The sequence below is a fragment of the Rattus norvegicus genome, chromosome 2 (genome assembly GCF_036323735.1).
Source record: "Rattus norvegicus strain BN/NHsdMcwi chromosome 2, GRCr8, whole genome shotgun sequence".
In the NCBI taxonomy this organism is placed as follows: Eukaryota; Metazoa; Chordata; class Mammalia; order Rodentia; family Muridae; genus Rattus; species Rattus norvegicus.
Genome location: NC_086020.1, coordinates 187,350,511 through 187,373,182, shown reverse-complemented (window position 1 = coordinate 187,373,182; position 22,672 = coordinate 187,350,511). Strand labels below are relative to the sequence as shown.

General features: G+C 42.3%; 1 long non-coding RNA gene across 2 annotated transcripts; it reads right to left on the bottom strand.

The window, feature by feature from the left end:
• Positions 1 to 492: 492 nt before the first annotated feature.
• On the bottom strand, positions 493 to 22,052 carry LOC102553665 (uncharacterized). Of its 2 annotated transcripts, XR_010063888.1 has the most exons (4): positions 21,941 to 22,052; positions 18,637 to 18,771; positions 18,380 to 18,499; positions 493 to 660 (listed from the first exon to the last, which is right to left on the bottom strand). It is a non-coding gene; the product is annotated as an uncharacterized LOC102553665 (long non-coding RNA). The 2 variants fall into 2 exon arrangements; XR_351864.5 differs by lacking the exon at positions 493 to 660 and having other exon boundaries at positions 18,363 to 18,499.
• Between the last annotated feature and the right edge of the window lie 620 nt (positions 22,053 to 22,672).

Sequence of the window (22,672 nt, the reverse complement as noted above, 5' to 3'; positions counted from 1 at the left end):
CTGCTTTTACACAGGTGCCACAGGTCTGAACTCAGATCCCCATGCTGTGTGTCAGGCACACTCACCAACAGAGCCATCCCTCCAGCCCCTAGATCATATTATCTTGATGTAATTTCAGGCTCTCCATCCCTCAGATCAAGTTTTTCCATGTCTTCTTTATTCTCTGGTAAGCTTTCTCCTCAATCACAAATGGCTGCCAGCAACTCTCACGTTCTATCCTGTTGGCAGCCCAGTCAAAAGAAGAAATTCTTTAGTTGTTCTAGTAAGAGTTTGGGGATTAATTCTCTTGACCTTCCTTGGGTCTTAAGCCCATTTGCTCAGAGGAAGAAGAAAAACTGAATGCCCAAACCTGAACCTCGTCCTCACCTCCCGTATCCAGGAGTGGACTCAGCAAACAAAACTTTAGGGACTAAGGAAACTTGATGTCTTCCTACGTAAAGGATAAAATACAATAGATATGTTGAACTCTGATTTAAAGACAAGGAAATTCTAGCTTAGAAAGTTAGCTTGTATTTTTCAAGGCCTTGTGAGAGAAGACTAGCCTCACACATATCCGATCTCTTATTTTAGGGGTGTCAGGGACGTCACAGTCTTGGGGAGTTTGTACTTCATCAGTCATCAGTCTTGGCCAGGCAGAAAGGATCGTTTCGTTTTACTGCACTGTAAAATAGCAGAACACAGACACTAGCATCTTGACCAGCTGCAGCTCAGTGACAGTCACAATGCCACCACCATCCAGCTCTAGAAAATGTCCACCATCCCAAATTGAAATCCATAGCTGTTAAGTAATAATCCTCTATGCCTGCCTCTTCCTCCAGCAGGCCCTGGGAAGACTACGGGCTGTCTCGCCAAGTTTGACTCTTCTAGAGCCTTCATAAAAATGGGACAACAATATTCGTTCTTCCAGTTCTGTCTTAAATGTCCTAAAAGTTCATCATAGCAGACACCAGAATGTTCCTTGCTTTAAAAGCCAAGTGATATTTTATCATATGACTTACGACAACGTGCTGGTTTGAATAAAAATGGCCCCCATAGCCCCATAGGGAGTGGCACTATTAGGAGGTGTGGCCTTGTTGGAGTAGGTGTGACCTTGTTGGAGTAGGTGTGGCCTTGTTGGAGGAAGGAGGCATGTCACCATGAGGGCAGGTATTGAGATTTCAGATGCTCAAGCCAGGCCCAGGGTTACTCTCTTCTTCATGCTGCCTGCTGATCTGGATGTAGTTCCAATCCAATCTACAACTCTCAGTTACCTCTCCAGCACCACAGCTGCCTGCATACCACCATGCTTCCCACCATGATAATGGACTAGCTCTCTGAACTCTACATCAGCTGCAATGAAATACTCTCTTCGTAAGAGTTGCCATGGTCTGAGTGTCTCTTCACAGCAATGGAAGCCCTAAAACAAGCAATGTGGAAAGCCGCAATAACATTCGCCACCACAAGATGGCGCTGGCTTCCACTGCGCCCCACGTGGAAAGCCGGGATAGCATTCGCCATTACAAGATGGCGCTGGCTTCCGCCGCGCCAGCCCGACTTCCTTTCAGGAAGTTAGCTGTGTGCGCATGTGCAAGAGTGTGTTCGCGCCAGGTCTTTGCCCACTCCGGGGCATGCCTATGAGATCATGGGTAAGTGACCAATCAGGTGTGGGCGCGCTGTGCTAGGGTTTTATAAGCAGCGCCTTTCTGGGCCCCGGGTCTCTCCTCTTCAAGATGTAATAAACGCTTTGCTGCAGAAGGATCCTGGTGTCTGTGCGCGTTCTTGCTGGCGAGACGATAGCGCAGGACATATGGTGCCGAAACCCGGAAAAAAAGCCTCACCATCGCCGGCGCCGAGGAGAGCCTTCATTCGAGGAGAGGGTCCAGAACTCCTGGTAAGCTCTGAGAGGCATGTTTGGTCTTGATACAGCATGTCAGAAACAGAGCGGAATGAAAGATTAAAGAGCTCAAAGAGAAAAGGTGCACATAAGAAAAAAGACCCTTCCAAGGACCTTGGATCCGAGGAAGCGAGAGATAGGGGAAAGGACGCCCCGGGAGAGAAACAGGGAAAGGAGGAGAAAGCCCCGAAAAGGAAAAGCCTTTATCCGGTAAAGGAGTTAGAGGCTTTGGGGCTTGATAGTTCAGAAACAGACGAGCTTAGCCCCTCTGAGGAAGAGGATTTAGAAGATGAGGCAGCTCGCTATGAAGAAGAAAGATATGGGCCTAGGTGGAGAGCCACTGTGAAGAAACCGAAAGTTATGGATCCTTTGTGGGCAAGGCTGGTAATTTTGTTTATTTTTTTCTTTGTGTGGGAAGCCGTTACAGCCGTTAGGACAGGTCAGAGGGTCCTTGCAGAGCAACAAGAAAGTATGTCGGAGGGAGAAAAGGTCTCTAAAGAAAAAAAGAAAAGAAAAGGAGATAAAAGGAACACAGTATTTTGGGAGAAAAATTTTGTGTTTGTGCTTGTAAAAGGTGTGATTAGGCTCTGGAAACTTCACAGAGTCATACTGATCAGATTTGATAGAGGTAGACTGCCTGAAAAATTTATTCAGGAGAATCAAACAAAAAGATATCTCAATTCTAAACTTTTGTCTTCAGAGTTGTAGTGTTTCACTTCCATACCATTTGTGAATGTCAGTCGTGCTGCTCAGATATCCCGTAATATATCTCAGTATCTTACAGGAATTTGGTTTCAACACGTTGATGGACTAGTCCAGGAATTGAGACAATCCACCGTCCATATCAACTCCACTCGAGTGGATGGTCACCGTGGAAGTGGTGGGAAAGGGGAAATCCTACCTCTCTGCTGACACCATCTAGTTTTTTCCCTCTTTGTCTATTGTCTGTCCTTGGTGCACCAAGCTGTCCATGTATGTCAGTTTGTGTCTGTGGTTTTTGTTTCTTGTTGCTTAAATGTTTTATGTTTCATGTTCAAAAGAGAAAATGGTAAAAACTTTATCTGCCAGTCGTTCACACCTTGATTTGGTTTTAACTCGTTTCAAAAAAGGAACAAATGAATAAAAAGCAGTTTCAATCAGCCCTTGGAGCCCTGTACCTGTAGCCAGGTGTCTAGGTCAGCTGGAGAAGCTGCCCAGGGGTGAGCGTCTGCATGAGCTGATTATTAGACTCAACAGGTGACAAGGTGCTTCTCTCTCTCTCTCTCTCTTTTTTTTTTTTTGGATCTTTTTTTCGGAGCTGGGGACTGAACTCAGGGCCTTGCGCTTCCTAGGCAAGCGCTCTACCACTGAGCTAAATCCCCAACCCCTAAGGTGCTTCTCTTAAAATCATAGCTAGAAAAGTAAAAATGGTGCTTGGTGTAAATATTAAAGACATGTGTAGCCACTTCAATTTTGTTTCTGATTGGTTTTAAAATTTATTTCTTTATTATGTATGAGTACACTGTCACTGTCTTCAGACACACCAGAAGAGGGCATCGGATCCCATTACAGATGGTTGTGAGCCACCATGTGGTTGCTGGGATTTGAACTCAGGACCTCTGGAAGAGCAATCAGTGCTCTTAACCACTGAGCCATCTCTCCAGCCCTCTGATTGGTTTTAAATGTATAAATATGCTCTACATGCCTTGGTTATGGACTATTGGCTTTTAAGTTATTGGATATGGTTAAAAAGGTATAATATTGGTAACAGAAAGTTGACATAAAGCTGGTAAGTTGGATAAAGTCATTCTAGACAACATGTGACATGAGCCAACCTAGGGAAACAGGTCTAAATTGAGATAATATTTTTATGGAATTCTTACTCTAGAAACCAGGCTTCTAAAAGAATTTAGGATAATGTCTCTTTGTTGAGGTATTGGAGACTGCACCATCGTGTGTTCATATGTAGGAATTGGCAGTCAAACTTTGTAGCATGAAGGACAAACTCGGTGTTTTAGAGACTAGATTTTGGAGACTAGTTTGTTGGAGGTTGAGTTTTGCTTTCCAAAGTTGTGGTTTGCCCTGAAGTTATCTGTATTTTAATGCTAATTCCACTGCCCCAAGGACAGCTGCCTAGTCAGTACTCAGAACTCAGGTAACCTTGTGGTTGTGCTCTGGTGTTACAAGGAGAACTTAAAGATTGTGATTAAGGATTGCCAGTGTTGCATTGACTAACTCAAACTTATTTGTAATTAAGAAAAAATCAAACAGGTAGAGATTATTATAGGATTTAAGAAGGATTCATGAGGTTTTGGAACTTGTGAGAGCATTACAGCCAGTTTGCTTACTCCAACTGCCATTTCAAGATAGATTTAGAGGATTGTTTTTATGCAATTTATTTACATCCTGGCGATTGTGAGTTTTCATTTCGTGAGCTTGCTTATAATTTTAGAGAGCCCATAAAGTGGTATCATTATATTATATAATTTTGTTGCTTCTTCAATGTAAGAAGTTAGAACTTTGAATCTTTCAGTGTATATGGAAATTTTTACTACAAATCTTTGCTCTCAAAATGAGCTTTAATATTTGGGGAGTAGCTGTTACACTACTCCAGAAAAGAATATTTAAAACTAATTTTAAGCTTCTAAGGATATGTTAATTGGCTAAGTACCTCACCTTACCAGAGGACTTAGGTCTTTGTTATCCACATTGGAGATAAAGCTTCAGTTGTGTTAATACAGAATTGTAGGCTAGAGTCATAGAAGTATTTTAAAAAGAAACCTGGTAAAACATACCTTATTCCAAACATCAATCAAATTGGTTATTACAAAATACTGATATTTGACCTATCACTTATACAAATTTTTCAGGCAAAATTGATAATTTTACTCTTTACATGCTTTTGTATTTACTGTAAATTTGTGCATACAACCCATAGAAAATGCGCTTACTGTATTTATAGGTGGTTCATCTAATGAAAAGGCTACATGTATGATTGGATCACTTGTTTATTCTCTTGAGTTTCCCCTGCTTCAACACAGATTATTAGATTCCGTGCTTTAGCCGCTGTTTTTAAAATGTTTAAAAATCAAGCTTTTAATTCATATACTGATAGCCAATGTGCTGCTTGTGGTTTACAATTGATTTCAATTACTTAATGCTTTATTAGAGACAAGTTTTCTACATGAAATCAGTGAGTGAAGATTTCAGTTTAAATTGTCTGACAACTCACTGTCCTTTCAGTGCTCTGGCTCAGACAACTAAACAAAACCATAGACCCAGCTCTTTGAAAATGGTAATGCAGTTGATATGAAAAGAGGAAGACTCCATTTGCTTACTTTCAATTCCCAGCCTCGCCCTGCCAGTTCAGGGATTTCTAGTACGACTGAATCTAGACAATATTTACAGGATTTGACATTTCTAATTAATGCTTAAATAAAGTTTGTGAGGAGCTAGAGAGATGGCTTAGTGGTTAAGAACACTAAGTACTGTTCCTTTATAGGACATTTAAGAACTCAAACTAGATTGCCTGGACCCCTTAACAAGGGAGGACAATGATACTAGACAGTTTATATCTTAATAAATAAAAAGGGGTAGTTATCCCTGTATGCTATACAATTATTTAATAATACTCCTTTTATTTCCAATTTTAAAATTTGTATGCCAAGGAACACTCTGAGTGTTTATGGCACCCTACAACTAGGCATACTTCTGCCTAGGTGAAATAGAAAGATGCATGTATTGGCATGATCCTGTTCAGATATTTTATATGGGGAAGAGGGAATGTTTGTGTTTTTTCTACAGGATGCTACAGGAGTGTGCCAGCTGCCAGAGGTGGTTGGTGAGACTTGCTGATCCTGGTTGCATGAAGATTTAGCTCTCGTGGTTCGGGTCCCTGGAGTCATTCCTCTGCCCTGAGAGGAAGATGGAAGATCCCCCCTCATTCCCCTGGTGACTCTTGCTGCCTTGACTGGTGTTGTTAGTTTGCAGTCTGTAGCTTCACAGGAATGCCATCTGCATGAAGCTGCTGTGGACTGGGGAACTCTGCCCTGGTTGTACAGATCTCAGACATGGTTCCCTTGCCTGCTGCTTGTTCCAGAGAAGAATGACCAATCCTAAACTGTCCTGGGAAAGACCTTGTTACTTTCACTGCTATTGTAGCAGCCATTACTGCTGCAGCCATTGTGTCTGCAGTGTCTAGAGTTACCCTCCCCCAATCTATTGTTAGGCAAGCACAGTGGGTGAACTTTCTGGAGTAGTTGCTAACAATTGGGAATTCTAAATTTTATTATAGGAGCGGCTTGACTACAGCCCTTGGTGGTAGCAGCTGAGGAGAACCAGATGAGGTGCCCACTACTTATCGGGAGTGGCTCTGTTTGGTGCAGCCCTATGCTGTGGATTAGTGTTCATGCTATGGTTGGTTTGCAAACTCATATCTCAACAGAAACGTGACAAGGTCGTTATCACTCAAGCACTTGTGGCCATTGAACAAGGGGCCTCCACTGGAATTTGGTTATCTACGCTCAGGAATTAGTCGGTATCTGAGTTCTCTGCTCTTGCACCCCATGGATTTGTGGATCCATTGCACTGGGATGAGAGAGACTCAATGATTCTTTTTTTTTTTTTATTAACTTGAGTATTTCTTATATACATTTCGAGTGTTATTCCCTTTCCCGGTTTCCGGGCAAAAATTCCCTCCTCCTCCCCCCTCCCCTTCCTTATGGGTATTCCCCTCCCAACCCTCCCCCCATTGCCGCCCTCCCCCCAACAGTCTAGTTCACTGGGGGTTCAGTCTTAGCAGGACCCAGGGCTTCCCCTTCCACTGGTGCTCTTACTAGGATATTCATTGCTACCTATGTGGTCAGAGTCCAGGGTCAGTCCATGTATAGTCTTTAGGTAGTGGCTTAGTCCCTGGAAGCTCTGGTTGCTTGGCATTGTTGTACATATGGGGTCTCGAGCCCCTTCAAGCTCTTCCAGTTCTTTCTCTGATTCCTTCAATGGGGGTTCTATTCTCAGTTCAGTGGTTTGCTGCTGGCATTCGCCTCTGTATTTGCTGTATTCTGGCTGTGTCTCTCAGGAGCGATCTACATCCGGCTCCTGTCGGTCTGCACTTCTTTGCTTCATCCATCTTGTCTAATTGGGTGGCTGTATATGTATGGGCCACATGTGGGGCAGGCTCTGAATGGGTGTTACTTCAGTCTCTGTTTTAATCTTTGCCTGAGAGAGACTCAATGATTCTTTGATCAGCCCTTCTACATCGCTGAGGTTTCCTCATTACACGCGATAGGGTGATCATGATTTCCCCACTAACTCATTTTCTGGCTGGCCTCTTTTGTAGAGTTCGCCCTAGGTCGTTTAACAGTTATTGTCACACAGCACTGCGGTATCCAGAGACGGGCAACTTTCCGCATGCACAGACCAATCTAAGACACGGGGCCCGGTGGTGATAGGGTTACCCTACGACGGATAAGGCTGTGACATAGAGGAACGACCTAAGACAGGAGCCACAGTAGATGGACGTAACTGCAGAGGCCTAGACCAGCCTCATTCTAGTAAAACAAAAAGGGGGAGATGTGGAAAGCCGCAAAAAAACATTCGCCACCACAAGATGGCGCTGGCTTCCACTGCGCCCCACGTGGAAAGCCGGGATAGCATTAGCCATTACAAGATGGCGCTGGCTTCCGCCGCGCCAGCCTGACTTCCTTTCAGGAAGTTAGCTGTGTGCGCATGTGCAAGAGTGTGTTCACGCCAGGTCTTTGCCGGGGCGTGCCTATGAGATCATGGGTAAGTGACCAATCAGGTGTGGGCGCGCTGTGCTAGGGTTTTATAAGCAGCGCCTTTCTGGGCCCCGGGTCTCTCCTCTTCAAGATGTAATAAATGCTTTGCTGCAGAAGGATCCTGGTGTCTGTGCGCGTTCTTGCTGGCGAGACGATAGCGCGGGACAAAGCAAGGTGTTGTGTCCATTCATCCATCGACTGTCACTTGGGTTACTTTCACCTCTTAATATTGTGAGCAATGTTGCCATGCACATGGATGAGCAAATACCTGCTCAGTCTTGGTGTTCAGTGCGTTGGATTTGTGTCCATGCACAGGGTTAGTGAATGGATGGTTATTCTGTTTCACTTTCTGAAGAGCCCCTGGGGTAGTTCCCATGGTGACCACCCTGTTTTACATTCCAGCCTTGATGTGTGTGACTCCATTTATTTGACATCAGTATCTATACTTGTTTGTTTTATGGCACCCATCCTTGTGGGCGCACTGTGACATCTCATTAGAGTCGTTCTCAGTTTCTTAATGGTTAGTGGTATTGAACCACTTTTCTCTTTTCTCATGTGCTTTTGGTGTTGGTTGTGTTTCTTCTTTGGAGAAAGATGTGTATGAGTCCTTTCACCAAAATCTTAAAATTTAATTATCTGCTGTTCATATTGTTGTGTTATGGGTGCTCTTTATATATGTTTGATATCAATCAATTCTTTATCAAATACATGATTTTCAAAGACCGTTGCTATCATGGTCATTGCCATTTCACTACAGTGAATAGTGCCCTTTAATTTAAAGAATGTTTTTAACCTGTATAAAATCCAACACATCTACATGTTCTTTTGTTGTATGTCTCTTCGGTGTTACATCTAGAAGCTGCTTTTGAAATGCAAAGGGCACATTTGGGCAAATAGTGTCTTGTTAGTCACAGACTGCATATGTATTGGTCATTCCCTATCTTTATCTAGTCGAGGTTTTAATATAGAAAAAGAGAGAGGGAGAAGGTACCTGAAGGAGTTTGGAGGAGGAGCTACAAAGAGTGAAAGAACTTTTACCAATATTTGAACCGTGTCCATCTCATGAGAAAGTGGAGGGACAGATGATGTCCACATGTCACTGACGTCACAATTTCTGTTACCGTTGAATAGGTGGATCGGTCTCATGGGAACATGGTGATGTCAGCAGTCATGGGAAGGCCGTGTGGTGCATTTTAGAAAATGAGAGTATGCAATACTATATGCAAATGTGGTATAAACACTAGATAAAGTAGCATTATTACTATGCTTGTTGAGAATAAGTACTGGACCTAAGAGGGAAGTCGCAGATATAGAAATGTACCGCAGCTCTTCTTTGCTGAGGAGAATAATCGGCACAGAAAGCCATTTCAGCAAATCGTGAAGCTCTCACTTCATGATCCAGAGAGATGAGGCCATTGTCCCCAGTGTGGACCATTTTGGTTTGCAGTGCACAAAGCTCCCCATAGAGGGGACTGTGTCTACTGCTGGTGCCCGACATTATTTGCCCTGCGAAAGCAGCACACATTCCTCTGTGCACCCAAGGGAGGAAGCCTTTTCCTCTAGGTGTTAATGATGAAGGCATTTTTCCCCCCTTGGCATCCTTCTCTGAGGACTTGAGGAATTACGTCTCTGACCTCCACTAGAGGGCACTTGCTCCTGATCTGCATTGAGTTCCGGGAAAATCAAAGCCAACCAGAAGCGTGTTTCTTCTGGCAGCTGGGAGAGGAGGTGAGGAGTAGGAGACACCCTGTTCCCTGGGTCTCTTTACTCTCCCGAATCCCCTTCTTCGCTCTGCTATTCCCCACAGCTTCTTCCAAGAAGCTGATCTTTCAGAAGATGAAAGCGGTGCCCGCCTTCGTGAGCAGGAGCTGTGGTGCACGGCGCAGCTTGAAGCTTGTGGTGGTTCGCACACTCACCCCGGAGGGCTTATGAGAAGGCCCCCTTAGAATACACAGGAGAAAAAAAAGCAGAAAGCCAAGACGTGAAGGTTTATGAGGAGAAGGGTCCATTAAGAGAAGGAAATTAGACACCAAACAAGTGGAATATTTAAAACACAAGAGCACGCTGAGCCCAGCAATCAAGTCTCCATGACTCTGGCTGGAGAAGTCTCTTAGTAACTTATGTTCTTGCTCTGCAAACTTGTTGTGGGTGCCTTGCAAATGTTCCTCTCTTGTTTCATTCCCTGTCTCCAGGAGGAAGGTCAGGTTGCTTAGAGGATGGCCTAGATAGAGAAGCAGGCTCCGGTGTCTGCTGTTAGCCTGAGGTAACAGGGAAGCAACCCTGAAAGCAGTGGACAGATTTCCCCTTGGGACATATGGAGAAGTCCGAGATCCTTCAGGCACCTTAGGATCGTGCCACCGGCAGAGATCAGCAGATGAGTGGATCTTGAAAAGGAGGTGACCCCGAGATTGTGTTGGGTTCCTTTGAGAAAATGATGCTGCAGAAATCCTTCTCCACTGGGGCGTTGTCCCTCGGTGTTGGGAGGACGCCCTGTTGCACACCACTACCCTAACCAGGTTCATTCCTCACTGCACCCCAGTGTGCAGCTCTCTTCCCTGTCTCCACCCTCCCTTCTAGTCTGTGATTTCTGCTGCCAGAAATGTCTTGAAACACTGATTCTACCAGAAGTAAAAAAAGCAAGTCATTTCAGTCCTGTGTGTGAGCTTCTGTGTGGCCATATCTGATGCTTGGGGTTATTTAATTAGTGTTTTTAAGTGGCACACAATGTAATGGGTTTTACTATGGTATTTCCATACACACCATTATACTCTGTTCTAGTCCATCTCTCCTCACTGTCTTCTCCATCGTCCTTGCCCCTTATTACTGGTTTCATTCCTTCCCCAAATAGTCCTCTTTTCTGTCCTTCCTGTCATATGTATTCCATGAGCATTCTACCTTCTGTATGCTTCCTTAACAGCTCAGCACACACACACACACACGCACGTGCACACACACACACACATGCATATGCATATGTGTGCGCATCACATTTTTTTATGGTTGAGTTCTGTTGTGATATGTACATTTTTTTATCCATCCATACATTGATGGGCAGCGAGGCTGGTCCTGTCCTATTTTTCAGTTCTTGTAAACCGCACGGTGAAGAAGACCATGCATGTGTGTTTGTGGTATGCCAACTGAGAGTACTTTAGCTACACAACGAGGAGTGGTATATGGCCAGGTTTTTACAGTAGTTTTAAGTTTTAGCTTTCCAATGAACGTCCACACTCACTCCCGTGGTTAGCGGCAGCATCAGTTTGCAGTCCCATCAGCACCGTTCTGGGCTTCTTCCCCTACATCCTTATTCACCATTTGTTGTTGTTTGCTTGTTTGGTGATCACCTTTATGATTGGCGTGGAATTCTGAGATGTGCCACGGACCACTCGGAGGACACCGTGGGAGAAGCAGGGCTCTGGTACTCAGGAAGGCACAGGTTCGACGCAATGACAGACACAGCACACTCAGGGTGGTTTGAATCTGCTGCAATTTTACTGAAATCTGCTTTGTGGTTATATACAACGTTTGAACAGGAGCTAATTTTTTGGTCCCTTGCCAGGGTACACTAAAACAATAACCAAGAAAAAGTTTAACAGTATACATGAAGTTCAGAACAGAAAGCAAGACAGGAAATAAATTATCCTGAGAATCAGACTGGTGACAGACGGTGGTCGTAAACCTCATTTACCTCAATCTCTAAATATCATCTCTCGGATAACAACAGGACAGCCAGCTGTAAGGAATCTTTAGTCTTTTACACTCTCTTAGCCAAAATTCATGTAATTGTCTTTTTAAAGATAGGAAAGTTCCTTTTGATAATAGGCAAGCACAGGGACGTGATCTGGCCAAGTGTTCTATAAAATTTAAAGAATAATATAATACTCTTTCCATCAATGTTAACCCATCTATCACCTTCTTCATCATATATCCCTGTGTAGGGCAATGGCTCCATAGTAGTCCTGTATCTACTCATGCTATCTTTACCTAAAAGAGGGGCCCACCACCTTCCTCTAGTTAAATAATGTTTTCTTCCATGTAACTACTTGATAGGAATTCCTAAATGTTTGGGTTTTTTTTATAATTGACTGGACTTTCCCCTCTAATAGCTAGCCCCTTAATTCTTTCACTATCTAGGAGGTCTGGATTTTTCACAGTTAATTCTTCCTGCTGTAAGTTATTGATCACAACAGAGTTTCACTCTGTTTCTACTTAATTTTTGTTAGTGCTTTCAAAAGAGGCATGGTCCATAAAGACCAAATCAGGTCACGATGTTCCTGTTAATAGAAAAAGAAACAAAAGAGCCGATATGTAACTCCCGATCATACTGATTCGAATGAGCTAGGCAGAGAGTCGAGCAGGAAGTGGCCAAGTGTCTCCAGGAGACCAAGTTCTGAGGAACATGTATCTCTGGCCTGCTGACCACGATTGTTTCATGTCAGACAGGCTCCAATGGAGCTGGCACAGCAGAGATGGAATTTCCCAAACAGTTTAACTTGCATTTTCCTGACTGATATGGTTGTTGTACACTTTCTCAAATACTGGCCATTAGTAGTTCTTTTTTTTTTTTTTTTTTTTTTTGTTCTTTTTTTCGGAGCTGGGGACCCAACCCAGGGCCTTGCACTTCCTAGGCAAGCGCTCTACCACTGAGCTAAATCCCCAACCCCTAGTAGTTCTTCTTTTGAGAGTGGTCCACTGAGTTCATTATCCCATATGTCGACTGGATGTTTTCTTACAGCTTTTGTAGTCCTTTGTATATCCTACCCATTAGTCCTCTGTTTGTGTGTGACTGGCAACATTTTCTCCCTTTATGTAGGCTGTTTCTCTGCTTCCTTAGCTGTGCAGAAAAGCTTTTACAATTGTTGTGGTCCTGTCTGTCAGTCGGGGTTACACCTTGAGCTCTTAGAGTCCTTATTTTACAAAGTCCTTGCCTGTACCTGTATCTTTCAGTTCTCTAACCTGTGTTTGCCCCTAGAGCTTTCAAAGTTTCCAGTCTTGCATTGAGTCATCTGATACATTTTAAACTGATTTTCATACGGGGGTGAGAGATATGGATCTAGCATCTACATGTACATATTTTCTCTTCCCAATGATGTTTGTTAAAAAAGCTGCCTTTTTCCCCCCTGATGTTCTTGGCATAGTTATCACACTATGGCCGTGTGGTTTTGGTTGTAGGTCTTGGGAGGCAGAGCCAGACAGACCTCGGAGTCCGAGGCAAGCCTGGCCTACAGAGCGAGTTCCAGGATAGCCAGGACTATAAAAACAAACAAACAAACAAACAAAAAAACCAAAAAACCAAAAAACCTGTCTTGAAAACAAAACAATAAAAAAAAAAACAACTAAAAAATTTAAGGTCAAGTGTTGTGATGTCTCTCCCACTGCTCCTGCTACTCAGGAAGCTGTGGCGATTCAGGGTCTGTGATTCATATAAACTTTAGGATTGTCTTTTCATTTCTGTGAAGAATATCATTGGGAAGTTGGTGGGAATTACGTTGAACCTGTAGATCACTTTGGTAATACAGTATTTTTACAATATTAGTTCTGCCATTCTCTGAGTGTAGGAGATCTCTCCAACTTATAGTTTCTTCTTCAGTTGCTTTTTCTGGATTCTTAAGGGTTTCATCTCCTTGGTTAGGGTTCTTCGTGGTGTTTTTCTGATGCTCTTGTGAGTGGTATTTTATTTTTCTGATTTCTTTCTTGGCAAGTTTATTATCATAGAATTTTTGTATATTGATTTGGTATCTTACTACTTTGTTGGAATGTGTATCAGGTCTAAAAGCTTTCTGGTAGAGTCTTTGGGGTCTTTTAAAGTATAGATCATGTTGCCTGTAAATATCACGTGATTCTCTTAAGTCCTTAAGTCTGTCTATCTAGTGTATGACATTTATAGGTTTGTACTTTTTTCCAAGACAGGCTAGCTACCACCCTGGCTGTTCTGAAATGTGCTCTAAAGACCAAGCTGGCCTCAAACTCAGAGACCTGCCTGTCTCTGCCACCCCAGTGCTGGACTAAAGATCATGCCACCATACACAGCCTGATTTGCACATTTTAAACCAACCTCACATTACTGGGATGAAACCAACTTGGTCATGATGTTTGAGCCCCTTAATATATTCTTGAATACGGTTTGTCTTTGCTGAGAACTTTTACATAAGGAAAATGATCTAGTTTCTTTCTTTGCCATGGCCTCACCCAGTTTTGGTACCAGGGCAGGGCTGGCTTTAGACTACGTTTGGTTGTTTGTTATCCCTTTACACTGCTGGGCAGTGTGAGAAATACTCACGTTAGGCCAGACTTAAGGTTTTGTAGAATTCAGCAGTAAATCTGTCCAGTCTTAGGATTTTTTTTTTTTTTTGGAGGAAAAGGGTTGGGATCTTTCAATTACTGCTTCAGTCTTATTGACTGTTTAGTGTCTGCTTAAGTTATTTCTATCTTCTCAGTTTAAAATTGGTGGATCTTGAAAATTGGGTGTGTGGTGGTACCAGGAGGCAGAGACAAGCAGATCTGTGAGTTCAAGGCCAGCCTTATCTATAGGATGAGTTCCAGGGCTATAAAAAGAACCCCACCCCCAATAAAAAAAAAGAAAATAAGATAAGATAAAATAAAATATGGATTGTATGAACTTGGTAATTTTATTCTTTTTTCAGCTTTTTGATATATATCTGTCAAAACTATTCCTTAGCAATCCTCTTGGTTTCATTGGAATCTGTCGTAACAGCCCCCTTTCATCTCCAATTCTGTTAATTTGGGTTTTCTCTCTCTTTCTTTTTGCTAATCTGGCTAAGGGTTTGTCAGTCTTGTTTCTCTTTCAAAGAATTAACTTTTAGTTTGATAGGCTCTACATGTTGTTTCTTGGGACTCCTTCAAGTATTTCTGTACTAGCCTTTATTTCTTAGCATCCACCTTTTCTTTCAGCTCTGCCTTGTTTTCCTAGGACCTGAGCTCTCTGTTGAGAGCTTTCTGATTGTTTCATGTGAGCCATCTCAGCTGTAAACTTCTGTCTTAGAGCTCCCCAAGCTTCATCCCCAAGCTTCTCACAAGTTCTGCTTTTTTTTTTTTTTTTTTTTTTTTTTGGTTCTTTTTTTTTTTTCGGAGCTGGGGACCGAACCCAGGGCCTTGCGCTTCCTAGGCAAGCGCTCTACCACTGAGCTAAATCCCCAACCCCACAAGTTCTGCTTTTATTAGCATTGAATTCTGGGGCCTTTTCAACTCAATCTGGTTTCTTTAGTGACCTACTCTTTACTCGAGAGTTCTTGGATTTTGTGTACCTCCCATGGCTTCTTAGTTTTGATATGCTTTCTAGTTATACTGTACTATCTGCAAAGATCCAAGGGCTTATTTTTGTTTCTTTTCTATTAAGCCTTGCTTTGTGGTCTCTTCAGAGGTGGTTTCATGAGTGGCTGATGAGAACGTGTGTTCCTTAACTGTTGGATGAAATAACCTACATATGTCTGTTGAGGCTATGATCTGTGATTCAGTTGAAGTTTCTTCACTATTTTTAGTATGGATGAGGATTGGATATTGATACCATTCACTGTTATTGTTATTGCTCAGAATCTATCTGACCTTCACACCCATGGTTATGAAATTATGTGCCCCGTAGTTTGTACATGCATTTAAAGTCTTATATCTCCTGATTAATTGTTTCATTTATTAAATATGCTGTGGTCTTCTTTTTTAAGATTTATTTATTTATTTATTTTGTGTATGTGGATACACTGTAGCTGTCTTCAGACACACCAGAAGAGGGCATCGGATCCCATTACAGATGGTTGTGAGCCACCATGTGGTTGCTGGGAATTGAACTCAGGTCCTCTGGGGGAGAAGGCAGTGTTCTTAACTGCTGAGCCATCTCTCCAGCCTGCTGTGGTCTTCTTTATCATGTCTGATTAATTTTTATCTAAAATCTGGCTTATCAGATATCACAGTGGCAGAGCCAGCTTGTTTTTTACATTTGTGCACTTGATAGATTGACTTCCATCCTTTAATTCTAAGTCTATGAGACATGTTTCTCGGAGATAGAAGGCAGTTGTACTGTTCTGTTTTTGTTTTGTTTGTTTTTCAATGCCGTTACTCTGTTGTTGTTTTTAACGAAGTCAGTTACCCTGTATCTATAGTTATTGAGTTGAAATAACTTACAGGTAAAGTTATTATTGAGAGGCGTTACTACTTCATATAGTTTCAGTGGTTGTTATTTTGGCATAGATTACATACGTTCCTCCCTATGTCTCATATTAGTCCTGAGTTTTCTGGTTTACCACATTGGATATGACGGGTTACTTCCTACCTTCATTTTGCCTTTGCTTGTCTAATCTCTCCTTAAATTTATCCCTGTGCTCTCATTATTAAGGATTCTTTCCTCCTCTGGGCATACCATCCCTCTCAGTGTCTTCTGTAGCTTTGGGTTGGTGGCTGTAAATGGCCTTAGCTTGCTTGTCTTCAGATTTCTTTATTTCTTGGTCCACATTAAAGCATAGCTTTCCTGGGTATTGTAGGGAGCAGATGAAGTCCTGAGTGAACATGTACTGTTGACATGAGCGCAGCCATGTCAAGGACCCTTGGGCCTCAGACTCATGGGAATGACCAAGCCTTCCTCAGGTCAGGCTCGGGGAAATAGGAAAGTCTTCCATAGTCAGCATATGAACATCGACAGTGTGTGTAGCAGAACTGACGGTAGCTTCCCCATCCCGGTGTTTACAGCCTAAGACTGCTGCTCCTAGACAGATCCTCTACAGAGATCAGCTTCCTTCTTCCTGTGTAGATAATAAACCCACCTTCTCATTCATCTGTGTACAATTAACCCACTTCCTACCTCCTCCCTCACAGGTGTATAATAAACTCACTCAGTTTCTGGGCAACTGCTGGTGTCTCCATTGGAGTACACAGTCCATTCACGCCAGTTGTTCTGTACTTGTGCTTGCAAAATACCTAATCAGCTTCCTTTCTCATTAAAAATATGTAATAAATAAAAAAGTAAATGGCTCACTTCATCATTGAGTTGGAGTTTGTTGCTATTTTTTTCTTTTTTTCGGAGCTGGGGACCAAACTCAGGGCCTTGTGCTTTCTAGGCAAGCACTCTACCACTGAGCTAAATCCTCAACCCCTTGTTGCTATTTTTTTACAAGCAAATTCCTCCTCACACTGATTTCCTGTTGCATTAGTTACCTTCTTTGTTTCTATGATAGACAAAACATCAAAAGACAAAAACAAACAAACCGAAAAAGGGCTAATTTTGGCTTACAGTTTGTGGTTCTGTCCAACATGGTGGGACTACAATGGGAGACGTGGCCGCTGGTCTGTTCTCCTCGCAGGCAGGAAGCTGAGAGAGGAATGCCTGAGCCCTGCTTATCATCATCATCATCTTCTTCTTCTTCTTCTTCTTCTTCTTCTTCTTCTTCTTCTTCTTCTTCTTCTTCTTCTTCTTCTTCTTCTTCTTCTTCTTCTATTCAAAACCTGAGTGCCACACACATCTAGGCTGAGTTTTCCAATGCTAGCTGTCTTAGGTAGGGTTTTACTGCTATAGACAGACACCATGACCAAGGCAACTCTTTTAAGGATAACATTTAATTGGGGCTGTCTTACAGATTCAGAGTTTCAGTCCATTATCACCAAGGTGGGAACATAGCAGGCATGGTTCAGGAGGAGCTGAGAGTTCCACATCTTCATCTGAAGGCTGCTAGGAGAAGACTGGCTTCCAGGCAGCTAGGATGAGGGTCTTAAAGCCCATTGACAGTGACACACCTATTTCAACAGGGCCACACCTAATAGTGTCACTCCCTAGCCCAAGCATACACAAACCATCACACTAGCTAATCCATTTGAAAAAATCTGTCATAGATGTGATCATGATTCATTCCTTTCTTTCTAGATCCTGTCAAGTTTGACAATCAGTATCAACCATCATACCTGTTGTGTTAATAACATCATAAACCAAACTTTCCCTATCCAAATTGCTGCATTATCTCAATTTGATTATGATTTATATAGGGATGACTAAGATTCCTTCTCTTCGGAAATAGCCAGGACAGAAACAAGAAAGAAAAAGCTTTAAACGAGATGATGTCCATTTGGATCCCAGTTCTGTCGCTTGTCTATGTGGCTTAGACAAGGCATGGCCTTTCTAAACTTGAACAGTACCTATATAACATGAAAATTATGTCTACTACACAGGATTTTCTTAAAGTTTGGAGGCAATGCATACAAATAGAGATGAGAACAGCACAGAGATGAGCATTCAATAACTTAGCCAGAAACAAGAGTAAGAACTGAGGGGGAGAAAGAGAGAGGGGGGGGATGACACATGCATGTGCACACACAGAGAGAGGAGGAGGGGGACAGGTGGAGGGAGAGAGAGAACATACACACACAGAGACACACACACAGAGAAAACACACACACACACAGAACACACACACACAGACACAGACAGAGACAGACAGAGACAGAGACAGAGGATAATGATGGCTCAGGAAGGTCCTTGAGTACTGGCTGTTTGGGAACTCGTCTTTCCATACTTCAGAAGTCTGATTTAGTCAACATAGCTCCCATGGTTATTTCAGTCCTTAGGATCTGAAGTAAGGCTGGCTGGCTTTCTCTGGAATCAGCCTAGTACTCACTCGCTGCCTAACATGAAGGTTATAAAGTGATCATTTACCATCATTCTCAATATAACTACACAAAGAGACAGTAACCTTAAGCTACAAACCATCAAATTCTCATTGAAGAAAATGTAGGCAATATGATATTGCAGACATACCTGTAATACATTGACAATAACTTGATAGCTTGCCAGTTAGGCATTTTCATATATTTGCTTTCTCTGTGTGAGACATTTTGCTGCTTGGCCGAGTATGAGGATTAGAATCAGGAATAGATGCTATGAAGAAGTCATGGAGGGGTAGTTAGTAGATTGCCATGTAGTGTGTTATCAATATGTCTAGGACTGAAAACTGCCCCTTGGGGACCTTTAAACAGTTCTACCAGGGAAGTGAAGATGTGGGAGGCAGGACCTACCTTGTGCGCTGAGCTGGTCTTGGTGGTCTTTGGGTTGGGCAAAATGGAAGATGTGTTCATTCATTGTCCTCAGGAAGGCCTACCCTAGGCAGTAAGGTTTCATTCGGATCACCTCTCTGGAGTGTGGCTGACTACCTGAAGAATTAAAAAGGCACACGGCTGTTTTTCAAGCATTTGTTTACTGAGAAAAGGAGACCAGGTTATGATAGGTATCATATGAGAGGCTTGACTCTCCTTCACTAAACACCAAAGAACAGACTGCAGAGAATGTGGACTGAGTGGTTGTGATGTGCCACATGTCTTGACGCAGTATAGAGTAAACAAGTCAGTCTAATTACAAAATAAGGGCCCCAATGGACCCAGTCAGAGAATGGAAGTCAATATATGGGCATGTTTATCTCTGGAATCAGAGAAATAAGGTGTCTCTGATATGGAGAGAAGCATTCAATGTCTGCTGGAAGTAGGGCCAGACATACCTGAGGTGTTTGTCGGTGTTAAGATTTGAACCAAAAATAGCCCCCAAAGGACTCATCCATTGATGGGCTCATAATCTGATGGGCTATTTTGCAAAGTGATAGAAACTAAAGAAGTGGGGCTTTAGTTGATTACAGACAATCCTAAAGGACTGGGCCATTGAGCTGGATTAATGGCTCAGTGGTTAAGAGCACTTAACTTCTTTTCCAGAGGTCCTGAGTTCAATTCCCAGCAATCACATGGTGGCTCACAACCATTTGCAATGGGATCTGATGCCCTCTTCTGCTGTGTCTGAACAGTGACATGTACTCATATACATAAAATAAATAAACCTTCAAAAAAAAAGAAAAGGAAAAAGGACTGGATCATGTGGCTTCCAACACATTCTGATTCATATTCTCTCTCTGCCTCTCCTTCCCCTACCAAGCCACCATGAACTAAGCACAGCAGCCACACTTCACCGTTCTCTACAAAGGTGGTCTGCCTCACCAGAGTCACCGCCCAAATGGAGTCAAATAATCCTGGACTGAAACATCTGAAGTCAGGATCCCAAATAAGTCTTTCCCTCTCCCAATGAGCTTCTTTAGGTATTCTTTCAAAGGGCTAAAGGCTGGGTCAAATTAAGCCACCACTACCACCACCATGTTCTCTTGTTGTAGGGCCATTTATTGGCTCCTTCCAACTGGTGTTGGTCATGCTTGGCAGTTAAGGAGTATGGTCATGTGCATATTTAAGGCAGCGTGTGGAGAGAAATGCTTCATTGGATTATAAGAGGACAAAATATGACAATAAGAGGTTGAACCTTGATATTCTGTGTGGTGATTTGAATAGGAATGGCCCCCATAGACCCATGTGTTTGAATGCTTGGCCCATAGGAAGTGGCATTATTAGGAGGTGAGGCCTTGTTGGAGTAGGTGTGATCTTGTTAGAGGAAGTGTGTCACTGTGGGCATAGGCTTTGAGGCGTCTTATGCTCAAGCAAAGACTTCTGCTGCCTGCAGATCACAATGTAGAACTCTCAGCTCCTTCTCTAGCACCATGTTTCCCTGCATGCTGCCATGTTTCTCTCAATGATAATAATGGACTAAACCTCTGAAACTGTAAGCCAGCCCCAATTAAATGTTTTCTTTTATAACAGTTGCCTTGATCATGGTGTCTGTTCACAGCAATAGAAAGTGTAACTAAGACATTCTGGTCAAGAATTCTAAATGAGATAACATGTGACAAAAAGAGGATTTTTGGATCAAGTGGGCTTTTCATGGGCTGCTAGGGGAAACTGAGAAGTGAATTTCAGTAAAAGGCTGGACTTCATGCAGCCATAGAGGTCAACTGGAGGCTTCACCTTTTATTTTTCAGTATTGTAAGATCAGAGAATTTGAACACTTATCTAAGTTACTTTTCTACTGTTTTGAAGAGAAACTGCTAGGAACCATCTAGGAACAGCTAAAAACTAGTTTAATAATAACAGGAAAAGCATATTAATATCAGGAATCTTTCCTAAAATGACATTCTCCTCTGCCTTGCCTAAAGGAACAAACCAGTCATAGATTTTAATCCATGGTCAACCCATCTCAGGAAATATATATATATATATATATATATATATATATATATATATATATATATATATATATGGCTGGGTATTAGCCCACCCTTTTGAGCACATTTCTACAGAACAACAAAGATGTACTGTCTTGCAGAGAAGCTGTATAGACAAATAGATGACTTCTTAGTTCTTAATGATGATCCTATAAGAATTCCTAAAATTATATTAGTAATTACTAAGCTCTTTTATAATAGGACTGCTATTAAGTTCTCTCTGATAATCAGAACTGCAATGAGTATTCTGCCAGTATTTTCTTCTGAGATAGCAAGAAAGCATCTACAACTTAGAGTACACTCCAAGAGGTTGTAAATTAGCAATTAACCAAAGGTCATAAAAAGAGAACTATCAATTTACTATAGGTGCAAGGAGAGAAGATAAAATATTGACTGGGTTTATCTATACAAAACATCACTAATACCTAGTCACAATAGTTATGGTTTTTAACTCTCCATGAACTTGTAAAGCTGGTGAATGTTTAGCCAGATAATTACTCCTAATGGATATGCATGTAAAGATTCTCTGTTGTAAACTTTTTATTCAATTTATGCTTTGAATTTATGTGTAAACTTGTGGTGAACTTTTTACCATGTGATCATGTATTCTAAAAGATGTATAAGTGCTGAGGATAGAGAGGAAAAAACTTTTTTAGACAGAACTAAACTCAAGAAAGACTTAGAAGTAAAGACAGGGAGAAAAAGCATTGGGAGTAAAGGCATGGAGAGTAAGAACATTCTGTGACATCAGAGCACGAAGAAAGAGCAAAATTAGAAGAAGCGAGCAGATAGAACTTTTTGGAGGAGAACTTTTATAAAAATTTTTTTGGAGAACTGAAGAACTTAGAAATAAAGGCTAAAATCATTTTTCAATGTGTCCCTTTTCTTCTTGAGACTTCAACTAGCAGACTGGGACTTAGAGCCTCATAGTTCCTGTAGAGATAGAACAAAGACTACTTTACTTAACCCCCACCCCCTGCTGTTTTACAATGAAGTGCCAAGTTATTTCTGGCCTCAAGGGAACTCAGGCAGGTCAGATACAGTAGCAAAGAGACTTAGACTTAAGGCAAGTGAACATTTTATTATTATACAGCATCCCTAAATGTCTCATAAGAGAAGTCTTCCCTCTCCACTGTCAGAACCAACAAGAAAGAAGAACCTCCAGGGCTGGCCCCTGGCAAGACACCATGGTCAAGACAACTTATAGAAAACAGCATTTAATTGTGGCTCACCATTCCCAAGGCTAATAGAGTCCATGGCCATCATTATGGGGAGCATGGCAGCAGCAGGTTGTCAGGCACAGTGCTGGAGTAGTAGCTTATGTATTGAGACAGCAAGAAGAGTGGGTATTAATTGGGAGTGGTGAGGATCTTTGTGACCTCAAAGCCCACCCCCAATGACACACCTCTTCCACACCTCCTAGTCCTTCCCACACTGTTTTACCAACTGGGGACTAAGCATTAAAATATATGAGCCCATGGGGCCATTCTTATTCAAACCATCACTTCTGTGCTATATAAATCTATACATGTTAATAACACATACCTAAAAACTCACTTCAAGTATCAAGACCAGAACCCCAATCCTAGCATAGCACTAGGAACCTGGGTTTTCCAAACCATTGACAATGAACAGCCACACAGCAAGGATGTGTGTTCTCCTTCATCCTCCACCCAGCCTTCCCTCAAGAAAAAAGTGGAGTATGCCTGGGAATCTGTGTGGTGTCAAACACCCTTGCCCACCATTCATACAGGAGTCTACTCTCTGGAGCCCCCAAGCGCCCTTTCAGCACACCTTGCTCCATGGCTCCTGTAGCTCACCAGCCTTGGTGTACCGCTCTGCTTCAGTTTCTATGCCTGATTTGACTTACTCTGTGCCGTCTATTGCTCTTGATTATGAAGATCTGCCCATCTGATATTCATTAGCATCTCAAGGTTCCCTCAAACTTCTGGCAGTCTCTGGTT